This window comes from Hypanus sabinus, chromosome 16 (genome assembly GCF_030144855.1).
Source record: "Hypanus sabinus isolate sHypSab1 chromosome 16, sHypSab1.hap1, whole genome shotgun sequence".
Taxonomy (NCBI): Eukaryota; Metazoa; Chordata; class Chondrichthyes; order Myliobatiformes; family Dasyatidae; genus Hypanus; species Hypanus sabinus.
The window spans coordinates 52,541,219-52,555,009 of NC_082721.1; the positions used below are offsets into that span (position 1 = coordinate 52,541,219).

The 13,791-nt window shown below is 42.7% G+C and overlaps 1 long non-coding RNA gene across 1 annotated transcript in view; it reads right to left on the reverse strand.

Moving 5' to 3' along the window:
• Positions 1–309: 309 nt before the first annotated feature.
• LOC132406304 (uncharacterized) overlaps positions 310–13,791 on the reverse strand; it is a 57,447-nt gene continuing 43,965 nt past the window's right edge. The window contains exon 3 of the long non-coding RNA XR_009516127.1: positions 310–589. This is a non-coding gene — a long non-coding RNA (uncharacterized LOC132406304). The remainder of the gene's footprint in view (positions 590–13,791) is intronic.

Sequence of the window (13,791 nt, forward strand, 5' to 3'; positions counted from 1 at the left end):
AAACATCATTTATAAATTTGCCAATGCACAGCTTACGTTAGCATATTTTCAGATGGTGACGAGGAGGCGTACAGGAGTGAGATAGGTCAGCTAGTTAAGAGATGCCACAACAACAACCTCACACTCAACATCAGTGAGATCAAGGAATATATTGTGGACTACAGGGCATGGAAGTTCAAGGAACACACACCAGTCCTCATGGAGGGATCAGCAGTGGAAAGGATGGGCAGTTGCAAATTTCTGGGTGTCAAACTCTTTGAAGATCTATCCTGGGTCCAACATATTGATGCAATTACAAAGAAGGCAGCTATATGGAGCACGATAGTAACGTAGCGGTTAGTGCAACGTTATTACAGCTTGGGGTGTTGAGTTCAGAGCTCAACTTGCCTTCTGTAAGCAAGTTTGCATGTTACTTCTTGTGTGCATGGGCTTCCCCTGGGTGCTCTGGTTTTATCTCACAGTCCAAGGACATACCAGTAAGTTGGTTGATTGGACATTATAAATTGTCCCATGATTAGGCTAGGGTTACATCAGTGGGTTGCTGGCTGATGTGGTTCAAAGGGCCGGAAGGGCCTGTTCCAAGCTGTATCTGTAAATAAATAAAAAATATATATCACTAGGAGTTTGAGGAGACATAGTTCATCACCAAAGTCGCTTGCAAATTTCTACAGATTCACCATGGAGAGTATTCTAACTGGAATCACTGTCTGGAATGGGGGAGGGGGGCACTACACAGGATTGGAAAAAGTTGCAGAAAGTTGTAAACTCAGCTAGCCCTATCATGGGCACTAGTCTCCCAGCATTGAGGACATCTTCAAAAAGCAATGCCTCAAAAAGGCAGCATCTGTCATTAAGAACTCCATCATCCAGGACATACCCTCTTCACATTAAGGAGGAGATAGGAGCCTCAACACTTTGAGAATAGTTTCTTCCCTTCCACTGTCAGATTTCTGAATGGACAATGAGTGTGTGTGTGCGTGTGTGTATATAAAATGGACAAAGTATATATACACATCTCTTATTGTAATTTATAGTTTTATTGTTTTGTATTACAATGTACTGCTGCTGTGTAACAACATATTTCACAATATTTCCCAAAGGTATCAACCCTGATTCTGATTCTGATGTATCTGGATAGTAAACCTGGATTGCTTGTTATCTTTTGGGCAAACACTTTTAAAATTTATGAAAAAAACTGAAAAATCAACTAGTTTTCAGCTCAATGACAGAATAAAATGGTAATACTCACAAATTGCTAAAGAAACTCAGCAGGTCCTAAGGAAAGGAATAAACAGATGAGGTTTCAGGTTGAGACCCTTCATCAGGACTGAGATAAAATGATACAGTTTGTCAGGACTTGGGGGCAGAATAGTGACTGCTGAGTTCAGAGATTGAATGAAACCTTGCCCTGGACAACAAGAAAGACTACTGGCATGGTTCTGAATAGCTTTCCTCTGGTTTCTAGGTGCCAGAGAGGCTCATGATAATAGAGGATCCCAGAACAATTTTACAGAAGAGCATGCTCTCTAGGGCAACATCCTCAATCAGAAAACATCATCCTGACATTGAACTCACATCTAAGGCACAACCAGACAGGGAGGATGTTATGTTATATAATCCAAAACATAAAACTAATCAAAAGAAAAACACTGAGACCAGGGGGAACATGTCTAATTTCATTCTTACTTTAGTGAGGTATGCACTTAAGACGTCGTGGTGTCATAACATATGTCATTCACGTATTTTGTACACCATAATGAATTATGTAAATAAGTAATGCTTAATGAAACAACATATTTACAATATTACTCAAATATTACTGAAATATTAAACACACATCTCCTTCCTCAGCTAAAAACTCAAGCTCAATATAGAATGCATCTCAATTTAATCGCTCTTACTCTTGTGGGATAATGGCTTTCCTGATGGTGGGGGGGTGGGCTTGGCAGGTGTGACTTGTAGCTATGAACCAATCTCAGGTTCTGGGACTTTCTCCGTGGCTGGTGCAGAAGTTGATTCTGGGGCTGTAGGAAGTGATTCTGACAGCCCTGGACAACTTTCCTCTGGACATGTTGGCATGGTAAATGCTCATAACTGCTCATCTATTGTAGGCCACCAAATCTTTGAGCCAACAATTTCATTTTGACTTCATTTAATCATTGACATGTAACTCCTCCAACACTTTAGCTCTTAGCTTAGATGGTCCAACAACTCTCAATCCCTACATAAGGTAACCCTCATCAAGGGAAGTTCATCCTGGTGCTGTAATACCATAGAGTCTTAACTTGGTTAACAGCCTCATGTGTGGCATCTTGTCAAAGGCTTTCTGAAGTCCAAATATACAACATACACTGTATCCTCTTTATCTATCCTACATGCAATCTCCTTAAGGAATTCCACCAGGTTCGTCAGGCAAGATTTTCCCTTAAGGGAACCAGGCTGACTTTGTCCTATTTTGACCTGTGTCACCAAGTACTCTATAACCTCATCCTTAACAATTGACTTCAACACCTTCCCAGACTGAGGTCAGACTAACTGGTCTATAATTTCCTTTCTGCTGCCTTCCTCCTTTCTTAAAGAGTTGAGTGACATTTGCAATTTTCCAGTCATTTGGCACCATGCCAGAGTCCAATGATTTTTTTTTGAAAGATAATTACTAATGTCTGCACAGCCTCTACCACTATCTCTTTTAGAACCCTAGGGTGCACTTCGTCTGGTCTGGATGACTTTTATACCCTTAGGTCTCTCAGCTTTCTGAACACCTTCTCCATTGTAATAGCAACTGCACTCACTTCTCCTCGCTCGCACACTTCAACAACTTGCATCTTACACAGTGAAGATTGATGCAAAATACTCATGTAGTTCATCTGCCGTCTCCTTGTCCCCCAATGTTATTTCTCCAGTCTCATTTTCCAGCGGTCCTATATCCACTCTCATCTCTCTTTTATTTTTTTACATATTTGAAAAAGCTTTTACTATCCACTTTGATATTATTTGCTAGCTTGCTTTCATATTTCATCTGTTCCCTCCTAATGATTTAGTTGCTCTCTGTAGGATTTTAAAAATTTCCCAACCCTCTATCTTCCCACTTATTTTTGCTTTGTTGTATGTCCTCTCTTTTGCTTTTACGTTAGCTTTGTCTTCCTTTGTCAGCTACGGTTGTACTATTTTGCCATTTAAGTATTTCTCCATTTTTGGAATAAATCTATCCTGCACCTTCCTCATTTTTCCCAGAAACTGACACCATTAATGCTCTGCTGTCATCCCTGCCAGCATCACCTTCCAATTTACTTTGGCCAACTCCTCTCTCATGCTACTGTAATTTCCTTTACTCCACTGAAATACTGCTACATCAGACTTTATTTTCGCCCTCTCAAATTTCAAGTTAAACTCAATCATATTGTGATCACTGCCTCACTAATTTGTGCAGATTAGCATTTTTTTGAAACTGCAACTTGACTTTTTTTTATCTTTCTTCTCTGTGCAGTCTATTTATTTTAGTTTGCTCTTTGTATGTGTCCTGCTTTGCTGTATTTGATTCTCTAGTGAACAAATAAGGTACATGAGGAGTATAAAAAGTGCAAACAAATACTTAAGAAAGAAATCAGGAGGGCTAAAAGAAGACATGAGGTAGCTTTGGCAGTCAAGGTGAAGGATAATCCAAAGAGCTTCTACGGGTATATTAAGAGCAAAAGGATAATAAGGGATAAAATTGATCCTCTTGAAGCTCAGAGTGGTTGGTTATGTATGGAACCAAAAATGGGGGAGATCTTAAATGGGTTTTTTGCGTCTGTATTTACTAAGGAAACTGGCATGGAGTCAATGGAAACAAGGCAAACAAGTAGTTAGGTCATGGAACCTATACAGACTGAAGAGGAGGAGGTGCTTGCTATCTTGAAGCAAATCATAGTAGATAAATCCCCAGGACCTGACAGGGTTTTCCCTCGGATCTTGAAGGAGACTAGTGTTGAAATTTCAGGGGCCCTAACAGATATATTTAAAATGTCGGTATCTAAGGGTGAGGTGCCAGAGGACTGGAGGATAGCTCATGTTGTTCTGTTGTTCAAAAAAGGCTCTAAAAGTAATCTGGGAAATTATAGGCCAGTAAGTTTGATGTCAATAGTAGGTAAATTATTGGAAGGAGTACTAAGAGATAGGATCTACCAGTAATTAGATAGACAGGGACTTATTAGGGAGAGTCAACATGGCTTTGTGCATGGTAGGTCATGTTTAACAAATCTATTAGAGTTTTTTGAGGCGGTTACAAGGAAAGTGGATGAAGGGAAGGCAGTGGATGTTGTCTACATGGACTTTAGTAAGGCCTTTGACAAGGTTCCACATGGGAGGTTAGTTAGGAAGATTCAGTCTCTAGGTGTACATAGAGTAAATTGGATTAGACATTGGCTCAATGGGAGAAGCCAGAGAGTGGTAGTGGAGGATTGCTTCTCTGAGTGGAGGCCTGTGACTAGTGGTGTGCCACAGGGATCAGTGCTGGGTCCATTGTTATTTGTCATCTATATCAATGATCTGGATGATAATATAGTAAATTGGATCAGCAAATTTGATGATGATACAAAGATTGGAGGTGCAATGGACAGTGAGGAAGGTTTGCAAAGCTTACAGAGGGATTTGGACAAGCTGGAAAAATGGGCTGAAAAATGGCAGATGGAGTATAATGCAGACAAGTGTGAGGTATTGCACTTTGGAAGGACAAACCAAGGTAGAACATACAAGGTAACTGGTAGGGCACTGAGGAGTGCAGTAGAACAGAGGGATCTGGGAATACAAATAACAAAATTCCCTAAGAGTGGTGTCACAGGTAAACAGGGTAGTTAAGAGAGCTTTTGGTACATTGGCCTTAATAAATCAAAGTATTTGGTATAAGAGTTGGAATGTTATGTTGAGGTTGTATAAGACATTGGTGAGGCCGAATTTGGAGTATTGTGTGCAGTTTTGGTCACTGAATTACAGGAAGGACCTTAATAAGCTTGAAAGAGTGCAGAGAAGGGTTTACAAGGATGTTACCGGGACTTGAGAAACTGAGTTACAGAGAAAGGTTGAATAGGTTAGGACTTTATTCCCTGAAGCATAGAAGAATGAGGGGAGATTTGATAGAGGTATATAAAATTATGATGGGTATAGATAGAGTGAATGCAAGCAGGCTTTTTCCACTGAGGTTAGGGGAGAAAAAACCAGAGGACATGGGTTAATGGTGAAGGGGGAAAAGTTTAAAGGGAACATTGGTGGGGGGGCATCTTCACACAGAGAGTGGTGGGAGTGTGGAATGAGCTGCCAGATGAAGTGGTAACTGTGGGCTCATTTTTAACATTTAAGGAAAACTTGGACAGGTATACGGATGAGAGGGGTTTGTAGGGATATGGCCCATGTGCAGGTCAGTGGGACTAGGCGGAAAAATGGTTCAGCATAGCAAAGAAGGGCCAAAAGGTGCAGAAACAGGTGCTGTAATGTTCTATGGTTCTAAGGGGTCCCAGAACAGATCTCTGAGGCACACCACTGGTCACCAACCTCCATGCAGAATATGACCTCCTACTTCACCTTGGTCTGATGAGTGAGTGAAGCCTCTGTCAGTCAGTGTTGACCATGAACGTTGCATCCTAGCTGACTATATACTCAATCTTGGGCAGTACAATATGGAGAGCAAGCTGTTGCCCATGCAGCAAGCTCCGCCTCTCTACGCATCTGATGAAGACAAAGGAACAGCAAAGGCCGATACAGTTTGGTATCAGCAGCGATGCAAGAGTTGCCAGTCAGCATTTCATCAGAGTTTCTCTTCTCCTACAATCACAGCACAGAAACAGGCCATCTCGGCCCTTCTAGTCCGTGCCAAATGCTTACTCTCACCTAGTCCCACTGACCTGCACTCCGCCCATAACCCTACATTCTTTCCTGTCCATATACCTATCCAATTTTACTTTAAGTGACAATATCAAACCTGCCTCTACCATTTCTACTGGAAGCTCGTTCCACACAGCTACCACTCTCTGAGTAAAGAAGTTCCCCCTCATGTTACCCCTAAATTTTTGCCCCCTCTCAACTCATGTCCTCTTGTTTGAATCTCAATGGAAAAAGCCTATCCACGTCAACTCTATCTATCCCCCTCATAATTTTAAGTACCTCTATCAAGTCCCCCCTCAACATTCTATGCTCCAAAGAACAAAGACCTAACTTGTTCAACCTTTCTCTGTAACTTAGGTGCTGAAACCCAGGTAACATTCTAGTAAATCTTCTCTGTACTCTCTCTATTTTGTTGACAACTTTCCTATAATTCAGTGACCAGAACTGTACACAATACTCCAAATTTGGCCTTGCCAATGCCTTGTACAATTTTAACATTACATCCCAACTCCTATACTCAATGCTCTGATTTATAAAGGACATTTCTGTTTTTTAAAAAAATTTATTATGTTCACCTGGTATTCACAGTTTAACAACCCATGAATTTCATCCATTTTCTGTCTATTTTTAAATTCAAATGTCTTGTTGCACTTCTGAAGAAAAAGATGTATTGCACTTTTCTTTTGGACTTGAATCTCTCTCTCTCTCTCTCTCTCTCTCTCTCTCTCTCTCTCTCTCTCTCTCTCCATCTCTCTCTCTCTCTCTCTCTCTCTCTCTCTCTCTCCATCTCTCTCCCTCTCTCTCCCTCCCTCCCTCCCCACCCCTCCTTCCTTTCCAAAGAAAGAATATGCTGAGCTTCAACAGGTAGGTAATCATCTTGGGTTCATTTAAAACTTAATTGTTGTCACTGTTTGTAACCTTTGTAACTTCAAAACAAAACTAATAACATAGAGCTGGGGATAACGTGTCTAGTTTCATTTTTACTTCTGTGAAATGCGCACTTATGATATACGCTACTCACGTTCTTTGTACATATAACTCAAAGTATTATGTAAACAAAGATTGCTTAATCAAACAATATACTTACATTATTACTCAAATATTACTGAAATATTAAATGCACAACTAAAACCATTCAGCTCAGTTACACAATCACACAGGAAGTTTTCCCTGAGTTACTCAACTACATAGGAGTTCATGAACACTCAGTGATTCACTTTAGGTACACGATCACATGGGGATACAGTATTTGGACAGTATATGTAGACCTGAAAAACACCACATGATCTGAGAAGGTGGTAGAGGTAGATACTCCCACATTTAAAAACCATAAAATCATACAAGGAGCTCAACACCATCAGCTGCACAATACTACAGGAACACAACAGCCTCTTACACAATCACAAAGAGAGCATACAAATTCACAAAGGGTGTGCACCAATGTTAGTTATACAGCTCCATAATCATACAAAGATGTCATTAGTTATGCATGTCATTATCAGGTTCATGGGTTCTATAAAGTTGTTACAGCTGGGGGTGGTAAAGTGATGAGCTCCCGCTACCTATTAAACACTCCCAGTGGTGTGTACCTCATTTAGCCTCTAATCCAGCTCCTAGCCTTCACCTATGGCTTAGCTACTAAGTCCAGTGGAAGCATTTCTACAGACAGGCGAAGGGGCAAAGTGGGTTATTGGCACCTTAAAATCAGTTGCTTCAGGCAGATGGGACTCATCAGCTGTGGTTGGCAGCTCACCAAGAAGAAAAGCACTGATAAATCTGATTCTGATCTCAAACATCCACTGCTTTGTGGGAAGGTTTTGGGGGTAAACCCCTAGTGGGAGTTCCTAAGAAAGTTCTACATTGAGTTCAGTGCTGACCGGCAACCTGCAATGCTGCTGGTACCAAACTGTGTCTGTACGGTTCCCTTGGGTTCGTCAGATGCATGGAGAGGGGGAGCTTTCTATGTAGGCAACAGCCTGTTCTCTATTGCCCAGACTTGTGTATCTAGACAGCTAGGATGCAACATCCACAGTCGACCCTGACCAACAGAGGTCTCACTCACTCATTAGTTTTCACTACATCATGAAGATATCTGCACCAATGACACAATCACACGGCGAGATCACCAGAAAGTAAAACAAATAGTTAGAGCACCACATCACTCCCATAGACATGGAGCATGGAGCAGGAATCATATGTGTCACACTCACTCATACAGACTGCATCTTATTACACACTCACCTATGTGGGCACCACATAGTGTAACTGATGATGTGGCACCTGGTGACTATGTAACTGATGGTGTATGGTCTTGTGATTGTGTAATTGACAATGCATGGTCTGGCTACGCACTCATATAGTGGAAGTTACAACCAGAGTGACAAAATAGTCATCACTTCAGAAGGAGAGGGAGAAGCTGAAGTCAGATATATCAGTGTTACAGTGGAGTAAAGGGAATTACAAACGCATGAGACAGGAGCAGGCCAAAATTGATTGGAAAGGAACACTAGCAGGGACGACGACAGATCAGCATTGGCTGGAATTTCTGGGAGCATTTCAGAAGGCATAGGACATATATTGTACATCGTAGAGAGGAAGAGATAAGTAGGATGATGCAACTGTGGCTGACAAGAGAAGTCAAAGCCAACATAAGAGCCAAAGAAAGAGAATAGAGCAATGATTAACGGGAAATTAGATCAGAAAGGCCTCAATAGAGTGGATGTGGAGAGGATGTTTCCAATAGTGGGGGAATAGACAATAGACAATAGGTGCAGGAGTAGGCCATTTGGCCCTTCTAGCCAGCACCGCCATTCACTGTGATCATGGCTGATCATACACAATCAGTACCCCGTTCCTGCCTTCTCCCCATATCCCTCGACCCCGCTATCTATAAGAGCTCTATCTAACTCTCTCCTGAATGCATCCAGAGACTTGGCCTCCACTGCCTTCTGGGGCAGAGCATTCCACATATCCACCACTTTCTGGGTGAAAAAGTTTTTCTGCATCTCTGTTCTAAATGGCCTACCCCTTATTCTTAAACTGTGGCCTCTAGTTCTGGACTCACCCATCAGTGGGAACATGCTTCCTGACTCCAGTGTGTCCAATCCCTTAATAATCTTATATGTTTCAATCAGATCTAAGACCAGAGTAAATAGCCTCAGGATAGGGGACGTCCTCTAAGAATGGGGGTGAGGAGGAATTTCTTTAGCCAGAGAGTGATGAATTTATAGAATATGTTGCCACAGGCAGCTGTGGAAGCCAACTCATTGGGTATATTTAAGGCAGAGGTTGATAGACTCTTGATTAGTCAGGGCATGAAGGGATACGGGGAGAAGGCAGGAGATTGGGGTTGAGAGGGAAAATGGATCAGCTATGATGAAATGGCAAAACAGACTTGATGGGCAAAATAGACTAATTCTGCTCCTATACCTTATGGAATCCTGATGTGCATCCTGCAGGTGTGGTGGTGACAGGTTCCACAGGTAGCTTCCAGTGTGGATTGGGCAGGTCCACAGCAGTGGGGTAGGGCATGTTCCAGAGTGAATGGGGCTGGTTCCACTATGTTCGGCACAGGTTCAGTTTGGCTTTTGAGGGGAAACTGGCTTAACATATGGTGATGGAAAAATTTCTAAGCTATGGAGAAAAGACCGGGGGATGGGATGGGTAGTGTGGGACCAGTGAATTACGCTGGTAATAAGGCAGCATTGATATGATGATCAATTAGCTTCCTTCTGTGTGGTGACCAGTATGGCCAGTTCCACATTCAAAGGAAGCACCACCATCAACCACAATCACACAGAAAAGGTCCCACTGTCACAGGAAGTTCCACGATTTCTGCTTGCTCTCGCCCCTCTGAACTTGTGTCTGCAGATGCTTGACTCTGTTTTATCTCCCTCCCCTGCCCCGGTTCAGTCATATCCTACCTATATCCATGACACTTCATGCACTCTTGATCTTTTCAATTACTTTAAGTTCCCTGGCCCATTTTCACTGTGAATGTCCAGATCCTATACACTTCCATCCCCCATTAGGAGGGCCTTAAAGCTCTCTGCTTCTTTCTGGACAACAGACCCCATCTGTTCCCCTCCACCACCATTCTCCACCTTCAGGAACAACTGGTCCTCACCCTCACCAATTTCTCCTTCAGCTCCTCCCACTTCTGTCAAACCAAAACTGCAGCCATGGGCACTCACATGGGTCCCAGCTTTGCCTGCCTTTATGTCAGCTATGGGAAATAGCCCATATTGCAAGCCTTCACCAGTATCACTTCCCAACTTCTCCAACAACTGGATTGGTGCTGCTTCCTGCACCCATGCTGAGCTTGTCGATTTCAACAACTTTGACTCCAACTTCCACCCTGCCCTCAAATTTACCTGGTCCATTTCCGACACCTCCCTCCCCTTCCTTGATATTTCTGTCTCTATCTCTGGAGACAGTTTATCTACTGATATCTTTTATAAACCCACTGACTCTCACAGCTATTTGGACTATACCTCTTCCCACGTTGTCACTTGTAAAAATTCTATTCCCTTCTCTCAGTTCCTCTGTCTCCGCTGCATCTGCTCCCTGGGTGAAGCTTTTCATTCCAGAAGAACATATCTGTCCTCCTTTAAAGAAAATGATTTCCCTTCCTCCACCATCAATGCTGTCCTCACCCACATCTCTTCCATTTCGCGCATATCTACCCTCATCCCATCCTCCCCCTGCCACACCAGGGATAGGGTTCCTCTTGTCCTATCACCCCACTAGCTCCCATATCCAGCACATAATTCTCCATAACTTCCATCATCTCCCACAGGATCCCACCACCAAGTTCATCTTCCCCCCCCCCCACCCCACCACTTTCCGATTTCCACAGGGATCGCTCCCAATGCAACACCCTTGTCCATTCGTCCCTCCCCACTGATCTCCCTCCTGGTACTTATCCTTGCAAGCAGTCGGAGAGGTGAGCAGTAGTGATGGGGGAATCTATTGATTAGGGGAGCTGATCTGAGGTTCTGTAGATAACACTAAGACACTTGGGTGGTATATTGTCTTCTAGTTGCCAGGGTCAGATGTCTTGGATTGAATCCATAGCATTCTTAAGGGGGAGGGGGAGTCAGATTATGGTTCACATTGGTACCACTGACAGAGGCAGAAAGGGTGATGAGGTCTTGCAAAGTGAGTTCAGGAGATTAGGTGTTAAGTTAAAAGATAGGACCTCCAAGATGGCAACCTCAGGTTTGCTACCCATGCCACATGCTAGTGAGGCCAGAAATACAAAGATAGTGCCTGACACATGGCTAAGTAGATGGTGCCTGAAGGAGAGCTTTAGATTTTTGGATCATTGGGCTCTCTACCTGTACAAATGGGACAGTTTACATTTGAACTGAAGTGTGACCAAATTATTTGCGATAATGTTTCTTATGTGTCGTGTGTGAGTTATACGGACTGTGTTGTGCACCTTGGTCTGGACGAACGTTGTTTAGTTTGGTAGTATACATGTATACAGTTGAATGATAATAAACTTGAAATAGAACTTGATCCTTGCAGGAAGTTTTGCTCATGCTGTTTCAGTGGGTTTAAACTAGAGCTGTAGGGGATGGGAACCAGAATGGCAAGTTATCAAGTGGAGTGCTTGTAAAGAAAGTAGATGTTAAGACTACAAGCGAAGGTGCAAACTGAAAGGTTGAACATGGTAGGACTAATAATCTGAGTAGCATATATTTGGGGGCAGGTAAAGCAAATAAATGAGCAGGGGTTCCCAACCTTTTTTATGTCATGGACCAATACCATTAACTGAGGGGTTGTGGATCGCAGGTTGGGAACCCCTGACTTACAGCAACGAAGAACATGTGGAACTATGATGAAGCCATTAGTGAGACTTGGTTGCGGGAGGGATAGGATTGGCAGTTCAATGTTCTGGAATTTTATTGATTTGGACATGACAGAGTGGAAGGTATTAAAGAGAGAGGGTGGCATTATTCATCAGAGAAAATGTCACGGTAGTGCACAGACAGGACAGATCAGGGGGCTCATCTACTGAGACAAATGGGTGGAAACTGAGGGATAAAAAAGGGATGGCGTTGTTAATGGGACTATGTTATAGTCAGTGGGATTTAGAGGAGCAAATTTGTAGAGGGATTACAGACAGCTGCAGAAAAATAAGGTTGTAATAGCCTGTGATTTTAAGATTCCATGTATTGAGTGGGACTCTCATACTGTAAAAGAGCTGGATAGGAGTTTGTCAAATGCACTCAGGAAAGTTTCCTTAACCAATATGTAGAGATCCCAACTAGTGAGAGCACAATATTGAATCTCCTCTAAGAGAATGAAACAGGACACTGAACATTTTTGAGCTAGTGATTGTAATTCCATTAGTTTTAAGGTAATTATGGAAGTAGTATTGGTCCTTGGGGTTGAGTTTCCAAATAGCAGAAAGGCCAGTTTTGATGGTATCTGGCAGGCTTGAATTGAGATAGGTTATTTTAAGGCAGAGATTCCTGATAAGTGGGAGGCCTATAAAAGTGACATATGAAGACTACAAAATCTGTATGTTGCTGTTAGAATAAAAGTCAAGGCTAACAGGTTTAGGGAACATTGGTTATTGAGTAATATTGAGCTTTTGGTAAAGAAAAAGGAGGCACATATCAGGCATAGGCAGTTAAGATCAAATGAGGCACTTGAAGAGTATAAGAAATGCAAGAGAACACTTAAAAGAGAAATCAGGAGGGCTAAAAGGGGACATGAGTTTACTCTGGCAGACAAAGTGAAAGAAATTTCACAGATTGCTGAGCCTTTGATGATGATCTTTGCATCATCAATGGGGACGGGAGAGGTTCCCAAGGATTGGAGGGTTGCGGATGTTGTTCCTTTATTCAAGAAAGGGAGTAGAGATAGCCCAAGAAATTATAGACCAGTGATTATTACCTTAGTGATTGGTAAGCTGATGGAGAAGATCCTGAGAGGCAGGATTTATGAACATTTGGAGAGGTATAATATGATTAGGAGTAGTTAGCATGGCTTTGTAAAGGGAAGGTCATGCCTTATGAGCCTGATTGAATTTTTTGAGGATGTGACTAAACACATTGATGAAGGAACAGCAGTAGATGTAGTGTATATGGATTTTAGCAAGGCATTTGATAAGGTACCCCATGCAAGCTTTATTGAGAAAGTAAGAAGGCATGGGATCCAAGGGGACCTTGCTTGGTGGATCCAGAACTGGCTTGCCCACAGAAGGCAAAGATTGGTTGTAGACAGGTCATATTCTGCTTGGAGGTCAGTCACCAGTGGAGTGCCTCAGGGATCTGTTCTCAGACCCTTACTCTCCTTGCTTTTTATAAATGACCTGGATTAGGAAGTGGAGAGATGGGTTAGTAAGTTTGCTGATGACACAAAGGTTGAAGGTGTTGTGGATAGTGTGGAGGGCTGTCAGAGGTTACAGCAGGACATTGATAGAATGCAAAACTGGGCTTAAAAGTGGCAGATGGAGTTCGACCCAGATAAGTGTGAGGTGGTTCATTTTGATAGGTCAAATATGATGGCAGAATATAGTATTAATGGTAAGACTCTTGGCAGTGTGGAGGATCAGAGGAATCTTGGGGTCCAAGTCCATAGGATGCTCAAAGCAGCTGCGCCGGTTGGCTCTGTGGTTAAGAAGGCATACCGTGCATTAGCCTTCATCAATCATGGAATTGAATTTAGGAGCTGAGAGGTAATGTTGCAGCTACGTAGGACCCTGGTCAGACCCAACTTGGAGTACTGTGCTCAGTTCTGGTCGTCTCACTACAGGAAGGATGTGGAAGCCATAGTAAGGGTGCAGAGGAGATTTACAAGGATGTTGCCTGGATTGGGGAGCATGCCTCATGAGAATAGGTTGAGTGAACTCAGCCTTTACTCCTTGGAAAGAAGGAGGATGAGAGGTGACCTGATAGAGGTGTACAGGATGGTGAGAGG